Raw genomic sequence first — 17,170 nt, 5'->3', positions numbered from 1 at the left:
ACTGTACTTCCCTTTAGGAAAGTATTAGACTTGCTTTTTTAGTAGTGGCATTCTTTATTGTTGGAACATGTCATTAATAGCAAAGACACACTTCTGCCAGTTGGGTTCTGCTTGCTAACTGGTTTGAAAGATTATATTTGTTTGTTCTCGCTGTGTAAGCAGCCAAAAGGAAAGTTCTCCTTTCTCCTTTGTAGCTGTTCTATAACTGATACACCATTATATATTAACAACCATTTATTCAGAATCTCTTAGGTCCTGGGGGGATATAAGGCCTTTGAAATACCATCTCTGCCTCAGATGGACTTCTGTCACCTGCTGAGAGAGAAAAGTCAGGGATTTCAAAAGGAAGGAACTGAGGCTCTGTGGGTTAGTTGTAAGATAGGGGCATAGAAAATAAGGTCTGGAGTTCCCGTTGTGGCACAGTGGAAAACAATCCAACTAGGAACCATGAGGTTGTGTGTTCAATCCCTGGCCTCGCTTAGTGGGTTGAGGATCCGGCATTGCCGTGAGCTGTGGTGTAGGTCACAGATGTGGAGCGGATCTGGTGGCCATGGTGTAGGCCAGCAGCTGTAGCTCTGATTTGACCCCTAGCCTGGGAAGTTCCATATGCCGTGGGTGTGGCCCTAAAAAGACAAAAGACAAAAACAAAAAAGAAAATAAGGTTTGTAGGCATTTGGAGGAGAGGAGAGTTCCCTGGGGCTTGAGCCAGTGAAGAGGGTTCCAGGAAAAGGAAGGGGCTGAGTGGGTCTGGAAGATGATAACAAGTAAGACGAGTGAGAGAGGTCATCAGATAGAGGCCATGGTGTGGGTTCAGGTGAGGAGGTGGTTATATGCCCACTGCTTTAGGGGAACAACCAGTAAACGGGCAGGGTTTTGTGGCTGAGGTTTTTTAAGTGGATGGTGAGGGTTGGAGAGATGCAGGCCAGCTTCTGAATGAACGTGGCATTGGGCCCAGAGCTAACCGTTCCTTTTTATAAAACTTTAGAATGACAGTCCTTGTATTTTGTGTTTTATCTTTAGGCAACAAAGACATCTTAGAAATAGTGATCTTTTTTCTATTGTGAGAATGTTCTAATAACCTTGGTAATTGTCTCCTTATTTCCGAAGCAGAAGGATCATGTAAACATCTTTCAAGAGTTAAGATCGCATGTGTCCATATTATGAAGCCTTCCTTGTTCCTGAATGGAGCACTCACACTGTAAATTGTAAGCTTGACTGGATCTTAGTAGAAACAAACTGGATTATCTCTTTTCTGTGCTACTTTTCCCTTCCCCTTTCATGTATCGCAGTGTATCTCTGTATGTCTACATGCATGCATACAATTGCATAGTTTAAACTGCAGGGTCATGAAGTTTGTTGAGTTGTTCATATGCACACTGGTTATATGTATACAGACTTCTCATATAAAAGAGCTGCAGTTCTTGATGTAACAGCCAACATATTATCAGTTTAGCCAGTATAATGGATAGTAATAGTTTCATAAACTGAAAATCATTGTGCTTAAAAATAGGTACTGGAGTTCCATTGTGGTGTAGATGGTTAAGGATCTGGTGTTGTCACTGTAGCCGTTTGGGTCACTGCTATGGCACGGGTTCCATCCGTGGCTCAGGAACGTCCACATGCCATGGGCATGCCCCCCCCCCAAAAAAAAAGTATTGACATGAATAGTCGAGGAAAGTTGCCTGTAAAGCAAAGGTTTTCCTCTTGATCTTTACTATAAAACTAATACTTGTTTAACTGATAGTGAAAGGAAAAGTTTATGACACGATGGCACTCTGGACTTTGACATTTATCATGTGATGGTGAGGATGCATTGAGAGCACAGAGGAAGGGACCTGGCAGCTGGAGAAGCAGTTAGGAGACACTAAACCTCAGTGATTCTAGCATGAGGGCATGGATGCCTGCACTAGGTGGAAAAAACAAAACAAGACAAAACACGGTAAAAAGATGTGAAGGACATTAGGAAGCCTGGTAATAGTAAATTGTCAGCAGAGAGAGAGGGAGCTCAGATGTTCCCAGAATTTAATTTATAGGGTCTAGAATAATAAGATTATCTTTATCAGGAATATGAGAGTCAAGAGAGATTTATCAGCTTCCTCATCTAGGATACAGGCCTGTTTTTAAGGTTAAATGTTAGATTCAAGGCTTATCTTGTGCTTCTCTTATGCCTGTCCTTTTGGACCAGAACTTGGTCTCAAAACTGTTGAATGCATAGAAATCTTCAGAGACAGATGAAGCAGTTCATGTAGGGCCTCAGACCTGATCACTCACTGGCAGAGCATGGATTCAGACAAGATCTCTTAACTCCTGGCACAGCTGTCTTTCTACTCTTCTATGATGGTTTGGAGAAAAGACTAGTATTTTCGAAAGGGTCCTTTATCTCACTTCAGATTTTATCTTTGGGAGTTCTGTCGTGGCTCAGTGGTTAAGGAATCTGATTAGGTACCATGAGGTTGCCGGTTCAATCCCTGGCCTTGCTCAGTAGGTTAAGGATCTGGTGTTGCCGTGGCTGTGGTGGAAGTCGCAGACATGGCTCGGATCCTGTGTTGTTGTGGCTCTGGCATAGGCCGGGGGCTACAGTTCTGATTAGACCCCTATTCTGGGAACCTCCATATTACCATGGTTGTGGCCCTAGAAAAGACAAAAAAAAAGATTTTATCTTTGGCTTGAAGAGTATTTTAAAGAAATCTAGGCCTGTGGAAAGACTGGTTTTAAACAAATATGAGAAAGTTAAACTCAGGAGATCTTCTCCAAAGCCAAGATGGTTTAATTTGTAACTTAAAAAAAAGTTAGTACTCTGCAAAACCTTTTTTTCCCCATTTTTTAAAGTTTTATTGAAGTATTGTTTATTTGCAAGGTTCCTCTAATTTACTCTCAGTAATCAACTCTCAATGGGACTTCAGGACCTAGCAGTTCTGTGGTCTCCTGTAATTTGTTAATTCCCAGCTACTTAAAGTTTCTTTTACATATTTCTATTCCAAAATAATATCTAGGGTACAGTGGCCCCGATATAATGAATATTTCTAAAATCACTCTTACGTATTTAGAGACTTGTTTAATTGTGGCATAAATAGAATCATTTCCATTTTTAAGCCCCCCCCCCTTTTTTTGCTACTAAGGAAATTTCTTTTGTATAATAAGAACTCCAAATCCAAGAATCTTAAATCAAAAGCTTCAGGTTTTTACCATTTAAATAAGGTACTCAGACCATGCTGTGAACTAGAGTTTGGCTCTTGCGATCACATAGAGTAAAACATGAGCCACTGCAGCTGCCAACCTGCAGCACCCACTGAGCAGAGCTCAGGGTGGAGACCAGAGTGAGACACTCTGTGCTCTGGGAAAACTGGAAGAACAGGTCTTCAGATAGTCAGATATTTTTAGGGGAAGATTTTGTGAGCCCAATTCTTGCATCTCCTCATATCTAGAAATACGCTAAAATCCATCAATGATGACTGATGTCTGTGACCAGTAGTCAGCAGCAGCAAACTTCGGTAACGTGTGTGCATGGCTGCCTGCACCTCACCCTTCACTTTATGACTTATATCTTGATAGTCCCCCTTTCCTCTTTGGGGCTATCTGAAATACTGCCTCCTGGGCCGTAGTTAGTGGACAAAACAAAAGATGTCGTGATCATCTCTGAGACCCTGGGGTGAGCCATTGAGCCCTGAGGGAACTCAGGAAAGAAACTACGACGACTGACTCACAGCTGAGGTGCATATCAAAGGAGTGATTCCCTGAAGCCCAGACCTTTACCTCTTTCTAAAGAAACTGGTTTTCTGTTAATCTTCTTCTTTACATCTGGTTATCTGTAAATCTTTTGTCCCTACAACCTTCCCTTTGTTGCAAAACTCATATATCCTAGCTCCCCACCTGGCCACCTCAGAATGTTTGCTCATGGGTACCTGAGATGCTGTCTCCCAGGCTGAAGTCCTAATTTCACCCCAAAATAAAACTTACACTCTCAACTTTCAGGTTGTATTTTTTTAGCTGACAATACAAACACCAAAGAACTATTTCAGCATGAAAATTCTTCGGATATTTTAACATTGAAAAGAAGAATTATGAGCCAGTTTGTCCACAGGTTTGGAGGTTTTGATTCAGAGGGACAAGGCAGCATTGTTTGAGTGCCTACTCTGTGCCACGCAGTGTGCCAAATGCTTTGCATGTGTTTTTACATATAATCAGTCCAACAAGCTGTTGGGTTGGCATTTTATCCCTCTCATTGCATTTAATTAAACAGCTTAAGATCATAGTGTCAGAGGTTAGATCCAAATCTTAGAGGTTAGATGGGAATCTGCCTTAACGCCAGATCCCATGCTCCCACATCCAGTATTGCTGCCTAACTCAGGAACTTTTACTAATAAAAGTTAACAGACATCCACGGATCAAGGTATCTGTCATAACAGGATTAATCTTTGTTTTGTAAAAGCTTTAAGGTCATCTGCCATTTTCTTGAGGTTATTAAAGGCTTAATTTTTTTTTTTTTAAGTTTGTAAAAGGCGCCTAAGCCTGATATAAATCAAGAAAGGAAAGTTCCGCCTTAACCGACACTGAACACGCTTATTGGTTAGGATTGCACGGGCTGACTCATTTCTTTTTTGCTGTGTTAGAGGGCCACACCCTGCATTCCAAAAAACCACTGCTGTCCAGCCACACCCGCGGCTTCCCCGCTGGAGCCTCTGGGTTTGGGCTCGGCGTCCCTGCTCACGGCCATCCCCTGGAGTGGATCCTCCCGTCGGCGCCCCCCCCCCTCCCCGCCAGGGCGCGGAGCTACGGAGCTCTGCGGTCGGTGCACATCGGCCGGCAGGCCCTGGGAGAAGGCGGCGGGGCTGGTCGAGGCAAGGGCGCGCACCAGGAGCCGGGGCCGGGGCCGGGGTCGGCGCGCAGCTGGCTGCCTTCGCCTCTCCGCCGGCGCCCTGCGCGCGCCGGAGCCGCGTGCAAACTTGGCGTCCCAGGAAGTTTCCCGAGACTTTGCCTCTAGGGAGGAGAGACCGTAAGTGCTGCTGCTCCTCCTGGGATGCTATGCTTCATTAATAAGCTCTCTGGGGGAGGCTTTGTCGAATTCACAGACCGGGTAGGGGGTTCGGAGACCTAGGTAATTGCCCGGAGAAAACAGCCTGCCTTACCTTGCAGAAAATGCTTGGTACTGCAATCGTTGCCTTTCCCTCTCCCACAGAAAAGTAAAGGGACCTCTTCGTTTTTACCGGATCCGTTTTGATGACAGAACAGGCTAGAGCTATTGACACCTGAGGAGAGCTCAGAGAGTAGTTGATAAAAAAGGTAGGCTGCACCAACAAATGCCCTAAACTTTGTGGGGTGTTTTTGAGAGCCAAGGTGCCAGGGGGTGGTTTAGGTTTGGAGCTGTCAAGCACTCCCGTGGAGGTTTTGGTGGGAGTGGGGTTGGATTTACAGCTTGGTTACTCTGTTTTGGAGAAGTGCTCACTTTCTCAAACTCCAAACAATGTCCTTTGGCTGGTCTAGGAGCGAGCTGTGAGTGAGATCTGCCCTCAGTGCCAGGAGGAAGCATGTGCCCCCCTGGTTTTGGAATGAACACGTTTACTCCACAGCTATGCTTTCTGTTTATTGTGGCCAGGTATTTGCTCTTGTGGAATTTATGGAAATAAATACACTGAGAAGAATGCATGGCACTTGCTCTCCCCCCCCCATTTGTGTTTACCACTTGTAGTTAGGTTGTACCAGAAGGGGAACCAGGACACCCACGGTCTATTCTCATTGGACTCAACCCTGTTGAGTTGATTATCACTTTTACCTTTATGTAGAAATAGTGAGATTTAAAAAAAATCTGCTTTTTATGTAAGAAATTAGTTAGCAAGTGCATAGAGATTTGTATGGTGTAGGTAAATTATTTCTTCTAGGAAGATGGGCAGGTCGGGGGGACAGGAGAATCAGAATCTTGTGATTATTGCTGTTTTACCGAGGACATATGCAGTGCAGCAGGCAGGTGTCACCATCAGGAACACTGACTGCACTGGAAAGGCAGGCTGAAGACACCCTGATAGCATAAAGGATGCCAGGAAAATCTAAACTGAATTATGAAGTTACTAATACAAGTTATGAAGCTGTGGTTAGTATCTTTATACTTAATTTTTGAAGCTATAGACTCTAATGCAATAGATAGGCTCCGTAATAGAGTGAAGTGCTTTGCAGCTGACTTTTTTAGTTCTATAAAGGAAACTTCTCCAGAAAGAAATCACTTCCAAATGAAATAATTAAAATAGGTACCTCCCCTTCCCCCCACCCCAGACTCTGGCATATGGAATACCTGGGCCAGGGATCAGATTGGAGCCACAGCTATGGCAGTGCCGGATCCCTAACCCACTGTGCTGGCCTGGGGATTGGACCTGTGTTCCAGCACTGCAGCGACTCCACCAATCCCTGCCCCACATCAGGAACTCCTAAAATAGTTTTAGAATTTTTGATTACTTGCACTTTGAACTCCTAGTACCAGTATTTCTGTGCTCATAGGCTACTTGTTAAACTCACTTGCTTTGAGTTGAACTGATCAAGGGCTTCTGCATAATAGGTAACACCTTGGGATCTTATTTCTTTTGGGAAACAGCCTGTGGTATTGACAGAAAAGGCCTTAAATACACTGGGGTATTTGGAAAAGGCCCCTCAGGTCATGAAAATGGGAAAACATTAACTCTCTAAGATGTCTAAAATATAAAGGGGTAATTAAATTTGAATTTTGATTCAGGTTTCACCTAATAGTTGTAACAGAGCTGAACATTTAAGCGAGATGCTTTGGAGCCACAGCCTCATTTTACTTGTCACAAGAATGCCGAGAGGTAGAACGTTATTATCTCTTTTATAAACCGAGAAACAGCCTCAGCAAGTTTACATAATCCACTCCAAATTTCACAGCTAGTTAATTTAGTTTACATTTGAAAGTAGCCTTTAAGCGTTGTAATTTTTCCCTTGTGGCTCCAATTATTCCTATCATAGTGTTGATTTTTCTGTGTGAAGTAATCCAGAGGAGGTTCTTTGTTCAAAGGAGATTTTTAAGAGATTTTAAAAAGCTTCTCTGCCCCTGTGCCAAAATATCAAAGTTCAAGGAATAATTCATTTGCTTTGGAAGCTTGTGGTTTTCAAATATTAACTAAGCAAGCTTTCTTCACGAGGCTGCCTCACAGTTGTTGATTTGGGGGACCTTTTTTTCCTGAAGCCCTTCTGGTTCTGGATGTACAAATTCTTCTCCTCACCAGGTACAACTCAGCTGTTCTCTAATTGTAACACCCAACAGCTATGTCCTGGGATGTGCAGTGGTTGAATCTTTGGTGTGTGGTTGCACCCTGGCAGAATTTTGCATGCTCTGTGAAATGATGGTAAATTTCTGCTCACACTTAGGTTGGTGTTGAACGTGCTGGTTAGGAATGGTGAGGTCACAAGGCACACTCTGAGTGCTAGAACCTTTCTTGTTGGATGGAAGTGGGGAAGTTTCAGCATGTCTCACCAGGGGCAGCCAGTTCTGGGAGAGTCCATCTTCTGGAGTGTCTGTTGGGATGTCACATAATGCAGGAGGGCAATGTCACCTTCTTAGAGGACCAAGAACTGCAGTATCTGTTCTAGGACCAAGTATTGCTCACACCATGCCTCATCATTCTTGCCGTCTGTTTGACACTGTACACCCACCCACCTTCCCAGGCAAAGCAAGCCTGCTTTGGCCTCCTCCTTAAACTTACCTCTCTAAATCCCAGCTGCCTTTAGTGACTTGAGTTCTTGGGGATTTCGAAAAACCATGCCAGTGTGATGATAAAACCACTTGGGGGTGATCTTGAGAAACCCATGGAGAGGAGGAAGTATGCCAAACAACTTGATTTTCAAAACAGGGGAGACGGCAGAGTCTGGAAACCTTAAATGCAGAGCATATGTTGATGTTTAACAGATTATTAAATCACATTTTCAAAAAGATGGATTGGAGTCACTTAGAAAAAGTGGAGATCAGTATCTAGTATTACTCATCTTCAGTTGACCTCGTTTCTTTTTCCATAGTTACTGAACAAGTGTATCTGGACATGCCATAGATAGGACACATCTGCTCTGGCAGAATATATAACAAAGTGCTATGTGTTCTACTCAAGATGGACAGATGTGTTGGAGTTCCTGTTGGCTCAGCGGTAATGAACCCGACTAGTATCCATGAGTACTCTGGTTTGATCCCTGGCCTTGATCACTGGATTAAGGATCCAGTGTTGCTGTGAGTTGCGGTGTAGGTCGAAGACACAGCTCAGATCCTGTGTTGCTTCGGCTTTGATGTAGGCCGGCAGCTGCAGCTCCAAATTGATCCCTAGCCCGGAAACTTCCGTATGTTGAGGGTGTGGCCCAAAAAAGACCAAAAACAAAAAGATGGACAAATGTGGGTTGCACAGCAGTATAGGCAAGTGCGCTTTTGTCTGGTTATACTCACAGAGGGATGATCAGTAGGGTGATGTCAGATGTAAACAAAGTGCCAGCAGTGTTCCTTGATGAGGGCATTTGGTACAGCAGGACAACAGAACGCACGTATTAGTGGAGGTAGAGAATTTAGATCCAAGCAGGTGATAATCCCACAGTTCTTTGAAGCAGTGTAGACAGTGGTTAAGAATTGGGACCTTGGAGCCTGGCCTTGGGCAAGTTCTTTGACCACTGTGCCTCGGTCTCTTCATTTATAAAATGCTGATAATACTTCCTCATACGGCTGTTGAAGATCAAATTAGATCGTTCATGTAAAGTGTTTAAAAACAGAGCCTGACTATAATTTGTATGTGTCATGCTTTAGTCTTTTGTTACTGCTACCTCTTTTCTTCTTAAGGAGGTAGTGAAAATTTCCAGGTTTGTGTCTACGTGCGTGTCCAGAACAGAGTAATCAGGTTTGGAGAGGGTCTAGAGACTATGAACAATGGTTGAAGACACTGGAATGTGTTCCTTAGTGTCAAAGCTCAGAGATAGTGATCATGAACCGTAAAGTGAAGTACAGGTGGTTCCAGCCAGTCTGAATCCTAATATATTTCATCCAGTCTGACAAGCGCTTCCTCTTACAGAGCTGTAGCTTGGTGTAAGAGAAATCTCCACGAATCCAGGATTTAGTAGAGCTCTTTCCTGGTATCAATGCAATCTTTAACCAATAATGTGATCTGAGACAGTTAACCCCGTGGCTTCCCGTGGGGTGTGATTTACCCCTCAGGGAACATTTGGCCTCGTCAGGACATAGCTTTGCTTGACACAGCTGGGCTGGAGAGATGTGCTACTGTCACTTAATGGGTAGAGGCCGGGGTTACTGCAAACATCCTACCATTCGCAGGACAGCCCTCCAACTAAGAGTTACCCTGTTCAAATGTCGATAGTGCTGAGGTTGAGAGCCTCTGGCTTAACTCTTCAGTGTACATATTTCTGTTTGTGAAATTTGAATACTGGTCTTTGCTTTCTCAATATCACAACTAGTTTTAAGAGTATATTGATGAAAGGGCCTTTAAGAGCTAATGTATTCTGGAATCTGCAGATGTATACAGTATATACATTTTGTCAGCAGTGGCACAGTAACATATTTACTCTATTCCATGGAGAAAAATATTACAGTAGTTTGAGAGTCCATTAAGCCTATGCTTGAATCTCAGCCCTACCATTTTAACATGCTGTGTGATTTGGGATGCCTTTCTTCATCTGTGAAGATAAAATTCATGTTTCATAGAGTTTGGACTGGGGTATAAGACTTACACACATACTTTATATGTAGTTAACCATTGTTTTTAAAATTAACTTTTTGTTTTGTTTTCTTTGTGGGGTTTTTTTGATAATAGCATTGAGTGGTGCTTATTAAAATGTAAGATTTGGAAAGAAGTTGAATAAAGAAGTTGGATTTTAACATTAAAAGTAAAAAAAATGAAAACTTTTTGTTTTCAGGATTTAGAAGAAGTAAAGGTCTTTGCAAATGTTGCTTTGGCCTTGTAGGTAAGGACCCTACTATGCACTAAGGTGAGAAGCACTTATTAGAGGGAGAAGATGTGTTACATGGAAAACGAGAGTCAATCTACTTTATATTAGTCTGGAACTATAGAACTAGCCAGGAATATGGTTTCTATGTTGGTAAATTGCTCCACTACAAAACTTATGTTTGTTCCTTTTTTTTTTTTTTTTTTTTTTTTTTGCTTTTTAGCCACATTGTGGCATATGGAAGTTCCCAGGCTAGGGGTCGAATTGGAGCTGTAGTTGACACAGCCACAGCCCACAGCAACCCAGGATCCAAGCCATGTCTGCTACCTACACCACAGCTCACAGCAATGCCAATCCTTAACCCACTGAGCAAGGCCAGGGATTGAACCCGCAGTCTCCTGGTTCCTAGTCAGATTCATTAACCACTGCACCACAATAGGAACTCCATTATGTTTCTTCTTAAGCAGTGAAATTTGCTGTTTTTTCACCTTACTCTCTCCTTCCTTCCTTCCTTTCTTGTCTTTTTAAGGGCTGCACCCTCAGCCTATGGAATTCCCAGGCTAGGGGTTGAATCAGAGCTGCAGCTGCCAACCCATACCACAGCCACAGCAATACCAGATCCAAGCCGCATCTGCAACCTACACCACAACTCATGGCAACACCGCATCCTTAACCCACTGAGCGAGGCCAGGGATCGAACCTGTGTCCTCATGGTTACTAGTCGGGTTCACTACTGCTGTGCCACTATAGGTGCTCCTCACCTTACTCTTGCAATTCTGGTTTCTGAAGTCAGCCACTGACTGGGCAGATGTGTCAGCTTTGCAGTCTTAGTGATTTTCTCTACCCTCTCAGCCGCCCCCAAAAGATAAAGCAAAGCTTTCATATGATCACTCTTCCTTTTACTTCCACTTGTGCACCAGCTGGGACCTAGGGGTTTAAAGTCCATCCACAAATCCCACTGTTTTTCCTACTGTTATGGCAACCTAAAGCAGCATGTAGCATTATCGTAAGATCAGTTGAAAGTTAATGTATTTGACTTATGAATGTTTTTTTTTTTTTCTCGTAAGTCTTGGGTGGAAAGTTCCCTAAGTTGGTGCAACCAACCTGCCCTCTACTTTGTAAAGGCAGAACATTTTGTAGCAATGTTTATCTTCCAAGGAGGTAGCTGTCAGAGACCCAGCAATGAAAAGTTCCCTGATTCAGAAAGAGGCGCTTACTCAAGTTGGAGGATGGAATTAGTGATTTTTTTTTAAAAAGAGAGGTTACTCCTGGAGTTCCCGTCGTGGCTCAGTGGTTAATGAATACAGGAGGTTGCAGGTTCAATCCCTGGCCTTGCTCAGTGGGCTAAGGATCCAGCGTTGCCATGAGCTGTGGTGTGGGTTGCAGACGAGGCTCGGATCCCGCATTGCTGTGGCTCTGGTGTAGGCCGGCGGCTACAGCTCCGATTAGACCCCTAGCCTGGGAACCTCCATATGCCACAGGAGTGGCCCTAGAAAAGGCAAAAAGACAAAAAAAAAAAAAAAAGGGGGGGGATTGCTCCTAATTTTATTTTTCGCAGTCCTTACTACATTGGAACTGAATTTGTTTAAACCTCACAGAAACGTGTGACTGAGCCCTCAGATGGAAGAGGTGTTAGTCCCCCAGCAGCTTGCCTCTCTGTGAGCATCTGGAAAACTTTGCTGCTGGAGCCGTGGGGAGAATTTGTGATAGCTCTCACCATAGAGCCATGGCAGCCCCAAGGTGAAGGGCAGCAGCCACAGCCCAAGTGACCTGTAGAATGGAATGACATGGGGATCAGAAGTAGCTTCTGAGAAATTTATAACACAGACTGAGCCCTGCTGGTGCTTGGTGCTTTCATTAAGCTAACCTTCAAGCTTGCTTAACTCTTCTGACTGTACAGAAATAGAAGGTGATGTTCATGCTCTCACGGTCTTGAGCTGCCCCTGAGTTGCTCGGGTGAGCAGTATTAGCAAAAACTCAGTGATTCCAATGGAGAATCCTGAACTGGTTACACAAAATGGCATACCTCCATGGGGTCAGAAGGCAACAGTTTGCTATTCAAGCCAAACTAAAACTCAGGTGAAAGATAAATTGACAAGGTAATAGATAAATTACAATTTTAAATGATGCAGATGACCACAGTTATTGAGATCTGATAGATGATTTCTCCACTTGAGGTCCATCTTTATATATCATTTTGATTTCTCAGATGTGGATGAGACTATAAAGTTCCTTGAACTGCCTAAAGTGTTGTTGAAATTGTTGGAAGGGTGATTATGGATATTCAGAGGCTCCTGGACATCAGCTTGGTGATTTTCTGCAGCATTTGGTACCAAAATCCAAGTTCTAGACTTGCTCTGAGTCAACAGATTTAAAGATAGATTTCTTTGGGTTTTAAAACTAGAGTCTCACCAAAAGGTCCAAATACATTTTAGACATAAAAAGAACAAAGAGATTGAAAATGTCAAGATAACACAAAAAGATACTCAACATCACTGATTGTTAGAGAAATGCAAGTCAAAACTAAAATGAGGAATCACCTCATGCTCGTCAGAATGGCCATCATCCGAAAGTCTGCAAACAATAAATGCTGCAGAGTGTGTGGAGAAAAGGGAACCCTTCTACACTGTTGGTGGAAATGTAAATTGGTGCATCCACCATGGAGAACAGTATGGAGGTTCCTTAAAAAACTAAATATAGAGTACCATATGATCCAGCAATCCCACTCCTGGGCAAATATCCTGAGAAAACTCCAATTAAAAAAGATTCATGTGCCCCAGTGTTCATTGCAGCACTATTCACAGTAGCCAAGACATGGAAGCAACCTAAATGTCCTTTGACAGAGGAATGGATAAAGAAGATATTGGATAATATTCCAATAATACTGGAATATTACTCAGCCATAAAAAAGAGTGAAATAATGCCATTTGTAGCAACATGGATGGGCCTAAAGATTACCATACTAAGTAAAGTTAGTGAAAGATAAACATCATATGATATCACTTAATCTGGAAACTAATAAAACCAAAGAACTTATTTATAAAGCAGAAACAAACTCATAGATCGTCAAAAAACAGATCAGACTCTAAAACTATAAAACACCTCTATAATGAATGGATCACAGCAAAGACAGACAATGTTAGTAAAGAAATTAAATGGCTTCTAGGGCAGAATCATAACTTAGGTAAGGGTATTGACATGTTGGTCTGAAAAGGGATTTGTCTGAAGGGGAATTTAGAGGAATGGAACTTGGAGAGAGGCCAGGCTGACCTGTCTATAGGAAAAGGTTCCCTGCCCTTAGTAGAGCATGAATGAATGAATCTGTATGAATCTTATCCCACTGGTGGGCCCGTCTGTGGGCTTTTGAAATCAAACCATTAGGTTCCCAGCCTGACTTAGAGTGTGATCTTGCCCTCATCACTGAGCACAAGTCTGTGTGCTTAACACACAGTGAGGCCAAAACAAACCGAAGTGTCTGAGTTTGGAGCAGATAAAGGTTTATTGAAGGGCCATGCAAGGAGACAGGTGGCTTAGGCCCCCAAAATATCCCAAACTCCCCAAGCTAAAATTGCAAAGCATTTTTTTTTTCTGTCTTTTTGTCTTTTTAGGGCCACACCCCTGGCATATGGGGGTTCCCAGGCCAGGGGTCCAGTCGGAGCTGTAGCTGCCGGCCTATGCCAGAGCCACAGCAGCATAGAATCTGACCCTCATCTGTGACCTACACCACAATTCATGGCAATGCTGGATCCTTAACCCACTGAGCAAGGCCAGGGATTGAGCCACATCCTTATGGATGCTAGTTGGGTTCATTAACTGCTGAGCCATGCCAGGAGCTCCGCAAAGCATTTTTAGAGGCAAAGTGAGGGAAGGGCATGGCTGGTTGTTGCAAACTTCTTGGTGCAGAGGTACTTCATTCTTGTCCACAGGGGACAAGTCACAGTGTTGCTATAAACCTCCAACATGATACATGTACATATACTTCAGAGAGAATCAGAGGACATGGGGGGAAGGGCCTGAAAGGGGGCCAGAAAGGCCCCACAGGATCCTGCTCGGACCTGAGCCTACCATAACCTCACCATGCAGTGTCAGGTCACTTGGGAAGCCACAAAACACCTTTCCATCCCATGCCCATGATGCATCCTTCTGATTGTAGTTTTGGTCATGAATTAATGCTTTTTGGGAGACACATGATCAGCAGACACCAGCATCCAGTCTAAATGATGGTATTTTAAGTGGCATTTTTACTTTAATGTCACCCTGTGTTTAGTTAGCCTGAACCCTCTCCAGATCACCATATTTATGAATTGCAAGATTCAGAGGCCAGCCTTGAAGTGTAGCGAGTCCACCAAGACACAGTACTCTGCAGGCCCTATGTAGCTTCCCCAGCGATGCTTGTCTTCACCACACATGTCCTTTTCTGTGTAACTGATGCCCATCCTAATACTAGTATCTCTTCTGCGTTTTAGAAAATGTTGAGAAGAAAAATGAGTAACTGAGCGCTTATTCATGCTGGAAATGTGGTGTTCTGTTTTGTGAGTGACTCATGTAAACAGGAGTAAAGCAAACTAGAGTAATTGTTATCCTTACAATTACAATGTAAACTAATTCCTACTTTGCTAGTTAGCAGTTCTCTCATTCTCATTTAAACTGCACAGATTACCATACAGCTACAGAAGTCCCCAATCAAAGCAGTTCATACCCTAAATTTCACAGAATTTACCAGTGCAGTTTTATATTGCTAGGATTCTTGTAGATTTATGAAGTAGGCTTTTATTTCATTCCCCAGATAATATGGCCACATCTTTTGGGCATTTGGGTTCCTGAAGCTGTGGTACTTTTAAAACTGTCCTTTTGATATTTTTATATTCGCATTGATATATTGAAGCAATTTTCTACAGTTAAGTACTGTTGATAGTGAGTGATTTGTTCTGTTGAGCAGTCGCTTGGTTATATTAGTCTAGTGGCCTGGGAGATTCACCTTCTTAAATCCTTAGCATTTACTTCTGGGAGCAAAATTCTCAGGAGAATCCAGAGCCTGATGTCATTTCCTTTGATTATGTCCATGTAAAGGTCAGAGATGTGGAATTAAATGTTTCTAACCCAGAAACTAGTAATCACCAGGCTAGATCAAAGGGCATGCCTTTCAGTTTCGGCAGTGCCAGGATACGTGGAGGTGTGGCATGTGAAAACCACACAGTTCCAGTAAGACTCTTGGGAAACCCTCTTGGAGAGAGATGAAGGACTGGACTGGACAATGCAGTGGTTATTGTTCCCATTGGGTTGAGGAAGAGGGACTATAAAGCAGGAGTTCTAATGTTACTTCTATTCGGAGAGCTTGCTATACTCTAACCGGGTCTGTTGAGGAGTCAACAGCCAGCATTTCCTCCAAACCTTTTCCTTCTCAGGCTATCCTTGTGTTCAAAGAAGTTTCATTCTCTGAAAACTTGGTAACCGGGTTGTCAGAGTAAATTGTGTGTGTGTGCAGTTGGAGATCAAGTAGGCCAGGAGTTGTTTTGTATTTTCCTTTTTTTTTTTTTTTTCAGCTGCTCCCATGGGACATGGAAGTTCCTGGGTCAAAGGACTGAATCTGAGCTGCAGCTTTAACCTATGCCATGCTGCAGCAACACCAGATCCTTAATTCACTGCACCAGGCTGGGGATCAAACCCACACCTCTGCAGAGACCTAAGCCTCTTCAGAGACAACACTGGATCCTTAAGCCGCTGCAACACAAGAGGAACTCTGGGTTGTTATATATATACTATTTTGTCTTTTTTTTTTTTTTTTTTTTTTTTTTTTTGCCTTTTCTAGGACCACTCCCGCAGCATATAGAGGTTCCCAGGCTAGGGGTTGAGTCAGAGCTGTAGCCACCAGCCTATGCCAGAGCCACAGCAACACCAGATCTGAGCCACGTCTGCAACCTACATCACAGCTCACAGCAATGCTGGATCCTTAACCCACTGAGCAAGGCCAGGGATTGAACCTGCAACCTCATGGTTCCTAGTCAGATTCGTTAACCGCTGCGCCACCAAGGGAACTCCTGGGTTGTTATATTTTTAAACTGTGACTAGAATGAACCAAAGGGCTTAAATGGTCTGCAGTGTTTCTCTGTACCCACCCGTTCCCCACCAAAGCCCTCAGAACCACCCAGCAGGATTCTTTGCCCACAGTGGAGATGACCATGTGCTAGTCTTCCGCCGTCCAGTACTGTGACCGCTAGCCAGGTGCGATATTTAAAGTAAATACATTAAATTACATTTAAATTAAATTAAACATTCTGTTTCTTAGTCCTGCTAATTAACCACATCCAAGTGTTCAACAGCTACCCGTATGTGGTGGCTACCATGTTGAGCAGAGCAGATGCAGAACATTTTCATCATCTCATCCCAGGAAGATGATTTCAGCCTTAAAAAGTATGTTTTAAGGCAATGGGTCCATTTGCAAGGAATTCTCATATAAACCAAAACCTTTCTAGGGGTTAACAAAGTTGGCTCTTTTAGATCCAATAAATTGTTGGAAATTTCATTTTCCTCACGTTTCAACATTGAATTCTAGCAGAACACACTGCTTTTGAGAATCGAAGTGAATTATCAGCACATTATAGTGTTAAACTGGTTAGTTGGGGCCTAAGTAGGAAAATTTTTATTTACAGCAGAGGGAATTAAGTGAAGTTACTTCCACAGGTGATAGTACAGTAGGGTGCCCCAACAGGCTTCATTGAAGAAGGCTAGAGATTAGCTCCAATCAGAAGTCACTGCTGGCCTAAGGCTCAGGGCCAGAAGGCAGAGGCTGTTATTGGAGCTTAGGGGCAGTTAAGAGCCAGAGCCACAAAGGAGATCCTGAGATACCAGTGGAGAGGGCAGCGAGAAGTGCTCCTGGCAGCTTCTCCGTTTTCTCTGCTCTCCAGTCTTTTGCCAGTGCCTCCTGTTGGTTGAATCCAGCAGGTTGATTCCCTGTGATAAGGCAAAGCAGAGTTGGGGACAAGGAGGGATGGATCTGTGGGCCCATAGGCCCAGGACTGACTCAGCTGGTATCTTTTGAGCCAATCACCTCTGATGTATAAGGCAAACTCCTAACATCTCCCCTCCTTTGGGCATGCACCATCATGCTCTTCTTCATTCATCACATCATAAATGGCATTATGTGCTTCTCTCTTGAGATGGACTGTGAACTCCATCTCAAGATGAAGGGACTGTGTTCCTTACATCTTGGTGTTCCAGGTCCCTGGTAGAGGGTGGGTAC

General features: G+C 43.4%; 1 protein-coding gene across 9 annotated transcripts in view; it reads left to right on the top strand.

Annotated features, from left to right (window-relative positions):
• Positions 1-17,170, top strand: part of SGMS1 (sphingomyelin synthase 1) — a 310,846-nt gene that overhangs the window by 209,326 nt on the left and 84,350 nt on the right. The window contains exon 6 of one of the 9 annotated variants that reach the window (XM_021071761.1): positions 1,111-1,205. The exons of 7 other annotated variants lie outside the window; for them this stretch is intronic. The gene's annotated coding sequence lies outside the window, so the exon portion shown is untranslated. Of the gene's footprint in view, positions 1-1,110; positions 1,206-3,395; positions 4,994-17,170 lie in introns of those variants that run through there. One more of the 9 variants, XM_021071762.1, reaches the window with a different exon arrangement.

The sequence above is a fragment of the Sus scrofa genome, chromosome 14 (assembly GCF_000003025.6).
Source record: "Sus scrofa isolate TJ Tabasco breed Duroc chromosome 14, Sscrofa11.1, whole genome shotgun sequence".
In the NCBI taxonomy this organism is placed as follows: Eukaryota; Metazoa; Chordata; class Mammalia; order Artiodactyla; family Suidae; genus Sus; species Sus scrofa.
The sequence above is the reverse complement of the archived record's forward strand: the minus strand, read 5'-3'. Positions and strand labels throughout refer to the sequence as shown.